This window comes from Cebus imitator, unplaced genomic scaffold (assembly GCF_001604975.1).
Source record: "Cebus imitator isolate Cc_AM_T3 unplaced genomic scaffold, Cebus_imitator-1.0 Scaffold238, whole genome shotgun sequence".
In the NCBI taxonomy this organism is placed as follows: Eukaryota; Metazoa; Chordata; class Mammalia; order Primates; family Cebidae; genus Cebus; species Cebus imitator.
This window is the reverse complement of record NW_016107553.1, coordinates 489356-497700: the sequence shown is the minus strand read 5'-3', so window position 1 is coordinate 497700 and position 8345 is coordinate 489356.

The following is an 8345-nucleotide window of genomic DNA, read 5'->3' as shown; positions in this document are numbered from 1 at the left end:
ATATAAAACCACAAAATAAATAAAAGCAAAGATTCTAATAAAAGTAAAAATAAAATAAGTAGGTGGGAAAAAAATGTTTTACCACAATTTGCCTCAAAGGGTTCCTACAGACTAGCATTAACTAGAATACTTTAGATGCAAAGGCGAATGACTATTCCTACCCCCTTCCCCTCTCACCCACACCCGCAAAGTCCTAGAACTACAATCCCTTTAAGGACATCAGTATGAATATTTTTGTTATCTTCCTTCTTTAGTATTTTCAGAAACCTAACACATGCTGGACGTAGCAGGTGCGATTCTAATTATAATGTGAGTGGGAGTCCACTGAGCCAACTATTTCAGAAGGGCTTTGAAAGTTGTATCAGAGCATTGAGCTCGTTGCAGCATTGTGCTGCCTGAGCAGCAGCCCATTTGAGCATAACTCCATTGAATGTCAGCCTCCTTCTGGCCAGTTAAACCCCTGAGAGCTATGAGTGATTAAAAAAAGAAGGAAAAAAAGCCAGCACCTGCTCCAGCTTCGGCAAGAACCCTAAAATAGAGCAGCCATTTCTCGTGAGAGCTGAACATCACTGTCTGCAGTTGCTTGCTTGCTTATCGAAAATCAATTTCTATCTATTAAATAACATAAATAGGATAGCTTTTCTCCCTTTCAAATTCACCACTTTTCTTCCTAACTGTAGGAATCTTTTTAAGCACTTGCCTGTAGATTTGGAGTGAGTGGGGAAGGTTTTTTTTTCCCCTGTCAAAAGCCAACAATCCCTGAAAAAGAAGGAATTCCACTTGTAAAAGAATATTTTTTTAAGTTGACCACTTTTAAAAGTAAGCATAGAGCTTACTGTTTGTAGTTTGAGTTTTCTTTCCCAGGCAAACTGCGGAAGAATAAATAAAAAATATACACAGAAATATAATACTTCTTTTCAATAAATACCTGGTCCTCAATAAGAATAGGCTTCAGTTCAGTATAACAGTACACACATAGAGAAAATGGCATTGAGAGGAAAGGGACAAGAAAGAAAAGAGGATAGAGTTAATGGCAGTGTATGGTCAAAGATGGGAAGAAAAAAGAAGTTGATCCCTTGGTCAGACCACTCCCCACTCCAAACAACCTTAGTCCCTAAACTCACCGTATATCCTAATTCTGCAAATGACACACCTCTTTAGCTTGCTCCAAGAGCCTCCTACACCCCTAGTCTATTCAGTTTGGTCATTGTTGCCCTGGATACCCTGATAAAACCAACCTCGGGATCTTCTTTCCCCGAACTTGTCTCAATTCCTTGAAGAATGATAAGCCAGTTAAACTCCTTGAGTGTTTAAAGGAGAACTCTTCCTACAATAGGTTATTCATCTTAATTATCCAGATCTTTTCCCAGAGTGCATACAATTTTATTTGTTGCATTTTGGATGGCTCATTCTTAGGAGTCCAGAAAAAGTATATTACCAGCTCTCTAAAATGCATCAATTCAACCAGCACTTCCTGTTCTCCTGTTGAATGCCCTTTGAGATGCTGAGAACTATTGGACTCAAGATGACATTTCTCACCTCCTCCAACATAGTTCTCTGTAACCAGACCATTAGGCAATCTGTCAAAATATCTTATATGTGGCCCTATCATTTCTTTTACTTAAGTAAATGCAAGTTGCCCATAGTGAAGTTAGCCAAGCAGAATACATCTTAGAGGGAGAAATATCTATTCCTTAAACTTCACCCATGGAAACAATAAGGCAATTATGTCATTATTAAAGTAAATAAACTTTGTTACTTCCTTCCTCTTACCTTCCCTTTTCACTCCCATCGATTCTGCAATATCTCTTGGAGGGGGGAAAAAAAAGCACTGTACACAGAAGCTGAGGATAGATAAATGCACTTTAAAGTCCATGAACTCAGTAATTTATCTTCTCTCTGCCTATCCTTTGCTTTAGGTGGGGATTCAGAGTCAGCTTCCACTGTGCCTCTATCACTGGTCTTGGAACCTTCCAGTTCTATTAGATAATCCTTTTATGGCCTGGCATTCTTACTGTCAAATACAATTACTGGTTAATCTGATGGCTGTCTCCTCTCATGAAGAAAGTTTTTACAAAACTTGCCAAAACCAGATGAAGACTAGACTAAATCTAGTCTCAGAGATCCAGGCTCCTCCCTGGCCTCCCTCTGGTTCTGACAATGACGACAGGGCAATGCTGTCAGCAGGCCTCCTTGAGGCAGACCCCTGCCCTGATTCTATTTATTTTCTGAACTTTAGGCCCAGAGTAAGGCCAAATGTCCTTTGCATGCTGTTGTGAAATCAGTTAACTTTCTGATCTATTATAAAGGCAGTGGAGTGATTTGCATAAAAATCATGCCATGCCTCTGCTCAAAAGTCTCCAGCGAATGCCCATCTCACTCAGAGAAAGGCTGCTACCGTCCTTCAGTGGTCTACAAGCCCCACCAACACATACCCACCCACCTGACTGACTAACTGCTTCTTCTTCCACCTCTCTCTTGGTGTCTCTACAGACATGTGACCCTCTCGCTGCTCCTCCAGCATCTCAATCTTTTATTCACCACTGGGTCTTTGCATTTGCTGTCTCCTGTGTCTGGAATGCTATTCCCCCAGGTACCCACTGGCTTACTTCCCCCATTCCTTGCACTCACTGCTCAAAAGTCACTTTGTCAGTGAGACCTTTCTTGATATTCATAAAACAGCAGCAGCCCACTCCCACAGTTCACATACCATACAATTCACTCATTCAAAGTATACAATTCAACGACTTTTAGTATTGGCAGAGTTGCACATCCATCACCACTATCAATTGTAGAACATTTTCATCACCCCAAAAAGAAACTCTGCACCCTTTGATCATCACCCTCTGACACACCAATTACCCCAGATCCCCAATCCTAGCCAACCACTAATCTACTTTCAGTGTCTGTATATTTGCCTATTCTGGACTTTTCATATGCATGAAATTATATAGTATACAGTCCTTTGTGACTGGCTTCTTTCACTTACCATAATGTTTTTAAGATTCATCCATGTTGTGGCATGTATCAGAACTTCATTGCTGCTTCTTGGCAGGGAGTATTCCATATGGATAGACCACATCTTATTCCTCTACTTATCAGTAGGTTGTTGTGAAAACATCTGAGTTGTTTTCACGTTTTGGCTATTGTGAATAATGCTGTTAAAGACATTTGTGAGCAAGTTTTTATGTGGTCACATGTTATTTCGCTTGGGCACATACCTAGAGATGGATCCCCATCATTTGTGTCATGCTTTATTTGAGCACTTATTACCACCTGAGATTTTATATATTGACTTGTTTTTGGTTTTATTGCCTGGGTTTCTCCCACTAGAATATACACTCTAATGCAGGATCTTGATCTGTTTTGTTTGCTGCTTAGAATAGTGCCTGGCCCAGAGTAACCATGCAACAAACACGTTATATGAATGATTTAAAGAATGATAAAATCAGGGCATATTTAGGGTGAAAAAACTATTCAGTAAACCAATCGTGTGTACATTAAAATTCCACTTGTGGGAAGAAGTCTGGAATAACAACTTTTAGGGAAGTAAAAAAAATTCCAGAACTGCCACCAGCGTGTGCCTTAATCAAGTGAATTCCTTTTGGCCCCAGTTCCTCCTCTTTAAAATATCAGGGTATAACTAGTATTCCTGGCTTCTTCCAACTTTGTGTTTCGTAGTTGTAACGTAAAAATGAATAAGTGACTTGATTTTCTCACACAGGTATTTATTTTTCATTCATTCATTCATCCAAAAAATATTAAGTGCCTTCATGAGCCAAACACTCTTCAGGTGCCGTACTTTGCATATCAATATTTATAGTCAATTTGGACAATAATTATACCATTACTGATTTAAATTTCTTTTAAAAATTTCATCAAATATAGCTGGATTTGGCTCTGTAAAAAATGAAAACTATCTCTTAATTATTTTAAGTTTTATAGACATGGGCATAAGCTGGAACTAAAAATTTAGTATCCACACAATGTAAATTTATTACTGTTTCTTGTTTCAGTATGTTCCAGTTACACACAGAACAAAATGCACCCATTTGCAGAAATGGAGAGGGGATAAGTGGGGTGAGAGATAAAAAGCCTTGGTCAGACTCAGCAACTGCGGCTTTTGCTGTATGGGACTACCATCTACATTCTAAGCACTCACCATTCACAGCTGCTACCTCTTCTTGTGCTTCTCATATTCTTCATACACTGAAGGTTTGTCTGAAATGAGGCGAGATTCTCTATTCTTTATCCAGGGAGTTTATTCTTCAACTTGGCCTAATTCCTCAAGTGTTGAGGGGTAGGGGAAGTAAGAGAGCTGAAACGTTTTTTCCTTCTGTTGACACCATGCCAATGGGCAAGCTGCACACTTTGCCTCCCTTGTAACTTCATTTCCTCCTTAGGAAGACAGTGGATTTAGAATTTAGATCCCAGTCTCTATTAGGTTGAGCTTGACCATCTGCGGAAGTTAGAGCAAATCAAAGCATAGAGGCCAAAGGCATGAGAGGTTCTTTTGTACAACGTTGTTTTTGCTGGAGAGTTATGCTTGCCAAATCACTGGCTATGTTCCTGGACCAAATACTCCAAAATGTACTTTGTCAGGAGAATTTTCTATGATTAAGTCCCAAGGACAGTTTTACATAATCTGCCCACTACATGATTTTAAGAAAGCATTTTGGGAGAGCAAAATGGACCTGGGAAGTAATACACAAATGCCTCATTCAACAAACGTTTGTTTGCCTGTGATGTTCCAGGCTCTGAGCAGGCAGCGGTTAATGTTTTCTTACCTAACCTGCCCTGAGTCTCCATGAGATGGAGATCACTGGCTTGCTCTGTTTTACGAATGAGGAAACTGAGGCTCAGAGATGTTAAGCAATTACCTTAGCTAGGATTATACAGGTAATAGACAAAATCTGTGGAACCCCAAAGAGATCCTTTGAAATAAGTCACCCTTACAAAATAATTCTGTAAAATACTTCTTAGTATTTTATTATTATTTTAAAGATAAAGGGTTGACTGTAAACTAGCTATGTGTACTGGTCACAAACAATGGAACCAGCTCTTGGTACTAAGAGAAAACAAATCATTAAGTAAATAAACAAGCCTCGGGATTGAAGAAAATGTACGATGAAAGGATAAATCTTAGAAAACAACAGGAACTAATGGGTTCAGAGAATCTAAATAGTAGAAACAAATAAGCATTTCTCTTCAAGATAAGTAAGTGTGATGATTTTCAGCCATTTCAAAACTTTTCCTGCTCTACTCCACTCAGATTGGAGAACAAATATTGGAATGATTTAGTTTGGGACTTCTGCCTATGCCTTAGTCAAGGGAGGGACACTTGACATGTATGCTGGATCTGCATTATTTTCTCACTGGAGGTGAGTATTGGTTTTCCCAAGCAAAAGTTGGGTGTCGTTATTAGGAGAAGGGAGTGGAAAGGCCAGGCGGGCAAAACAACAGATGTCATGAACCTGATGCCAGGAATGTGGCTTTCTATCCCGTTGGAGGGATCTATGACATGGGTTTAAGGCTAGGGACAGATATAAACCATGAATAGAAATAAAGATAAACCCTGGATCAAAGCTGTGGTCCAGGCCAGGAAGGGGCAAGCCTGAGCCAGGGGAGATGGATGACAGAGAGGGCACTTGGAGTTCTGAGGGGTAAGCAGCTGTATTTCTGATACGCACTTCATCTAACCGCCTGCACTGAGAATGCACCACATGGTCAGTAGAATGGAATGTAGGGCAGACACCAGCCACTCGGAAGCACACAGAAACCTGATACAGTGGCTTCAGCCGGATGCACAATTCCTTGTGGTATCCAACGAACGGAAATATGAGACTGGCCAGGCCAGGTCAGAGGTTAAGACCAGCCAAGGGAGAGTTATCACGGCCAAACTGCACATTTAGGTGAGACCAGGGAGGTTAGCTGAGGCACAGAGAAATTGCTCTATTCTCTTTCTTAAGCAGAGGCTTACCCAGCTGGCACCAGAGGGGGTTCCTGGTTGGGATAGAAAGTGCTGGTACCAGAGAGGGAAGAGGAAACTCCTGTGATAGATGCATGAAGTGCAGTCTCATTTGGAGCCAACAGCTGGGCCAAAGAAGCAATATGAGCTGTCAGATACAAGAGGTCAGTTTGAGACTGTGGTCAAGAATGAGGCAAGAGACCAAAAGAAACAGGTCTGGAAACACAGTGGGAAGTAGGATGGCTTGAGAAAGTTCAGTATACAAACTGAACAGCCCAAGAGACCAAAGCCTTGTTTTCATTGGGTGCTGGTCACATGACAGGGGGCTAGGCAACCAATCAGATCACTTAATAGTATAAAGCTGGGTTGGAAAAAAATAGGCAAATACTATAGGTCTACCTGGGCACCTGGTCCAGAGAGGGCATCCACTGAAGTGAACTGCAGGCAGGAAACAGAGGTCTGAAGGGCAGAAGCCAGAATCCTAGAGTCAGAGAGCCAGCCAGGTGGGCACTAGCCAGTAAGATACACCTCTGCTCCCAGTGCAGATATCCTTCAAGGGAGGACACCAGGTCACTGGACTTGGCAACATTTATTAAATATGAGCCATTGGCTAATGGGGCAGGTGTCAATGCTTAAAAGCGAGATGATGTTTTCGTAAAACAATGGTTCTCAGCCATGGCTCACATTGGAATCACCTAGGATCTATTTGTTTTTTTTTTTGTTTTTTGTTTTTGTTTTTGTTTTTTTAAATGGGAGTGTCACTATGTTGCCCAAGTTGGATTCGAATTCTTGGGCTCAAGCCTCAGCCTCCCGAGTAACTGGGATTATAAGTATCACACCCAGCTCTCACCTGAGATATATAAACAGGTTGCTTCCTCGGCTCCACCGGTGAGTGTCATTTATTTAGACTGAGGTGCAGCTTTGACTTTAGAAGGTTTAAAAAGCTCCTCAGGTGATTCCAATGAGCAGTCAGGACTGAGAAGTGCTATAATAGAGCATTGGGTCCCAGTGAGCATTCATCAGGACTCCGGCCCAGCAGGGTTTTGTTGAAAACTACGTTTCTCACCCCCCAAAAATTAGGGAAGTCATATATAAAGTATACATTTTTTTGCAGACTTAACTAATTCTGAGAAGTTACCCAGTAAAATAGCCTTTCCCCCACTTTATTGGCATAGCATTTACATCCAAATTTGAAGCATATGGTTCAATTAATTTCAACAAATATATATGCCCAACAGTTGATGAACCTAGATAAAGGGAATACAGAAGTTCCTTGTCCTGCCTTTGCGAATTTTCTGTAAACTGAAAATTATGTACATCAAAATTAAAAGTTAAATAAAGTATACACTTGTGTTTCCATTGCCTAAATTAAGAGAGAGAGCATTTCTATCACTCCACAAAGCTCCTGGTGTTCCTTTCTAGTTATCCCAAGACTTTCTCCAGAGGCAATCATTATTCTAAATGATTTCTATCACCATAGCTTAGTTTCACCTATTCTTATAGTAAGTACTAGTTTGTGCCTGCTTCTTTCCGTTGATACAATGTATCTGTTGTTTCGTGAATTATACTAGTTCATGTTTGTGAGGTTCATGTACATTGTGTGAACTAGTGCATTCTCATTATAAATAAAGCTGCTATGAACATTCTTTATTCCAATATATTTTTGCAGACATATTCTTTTATTCCCCTTGGATGCAGCAAGGTTTTCAGTGTGTGTGTGTGTGTGTGTGTGTGTGTGTGTCAGATAATATTTATATAAATATACAGATGCTGAGAAGTTCAGCTAGGAATGGAATTATTGCTACCAGTAGCTATCTGTTTAGTGGTAAACTCTTTTCCAAAGTGTTCATACCACTTTGTATTCCTGCTATCAATGTACAGCCAGTTCATATGTTTTCTGGTGCTTGGTATTTAAATCTTATTTAGTCTCATGGCAGTTGATGTGAAGTGGTACCATATTATGGTTTTAATTGCATTTTCTTGACTACTGTTAAGTACCTTTTCATGCACTTATTGTTTATATATTTTTATATGTAAACTATCTCTTCAGGTCTTTTGCCTAATCTTTTTTAGTCTTCTCTTTTTAAATTATCTTTTTATTATTGATTTGTAGTTCTTTATATATTCTGATATAAGTACTTAGATGTGAGTGCTTTGTCGTATATATGTATTGTGAATATTTTCTCACAGTGTATGAATTGCCCTTCATTTTTAACTATTTCTTAAAAAAAAAAAAAAGGAAAACTGCCAGGTGCGATGTCTCACGCCTATAATACCAGCACTTTGGGAGGCCAAGGCGGGTGGATCACGAGGTCAAGAGATCGAGACCATCCTGGTCAACATGGTGAAACCCCATCTCTACTAAAAATACAAAAAA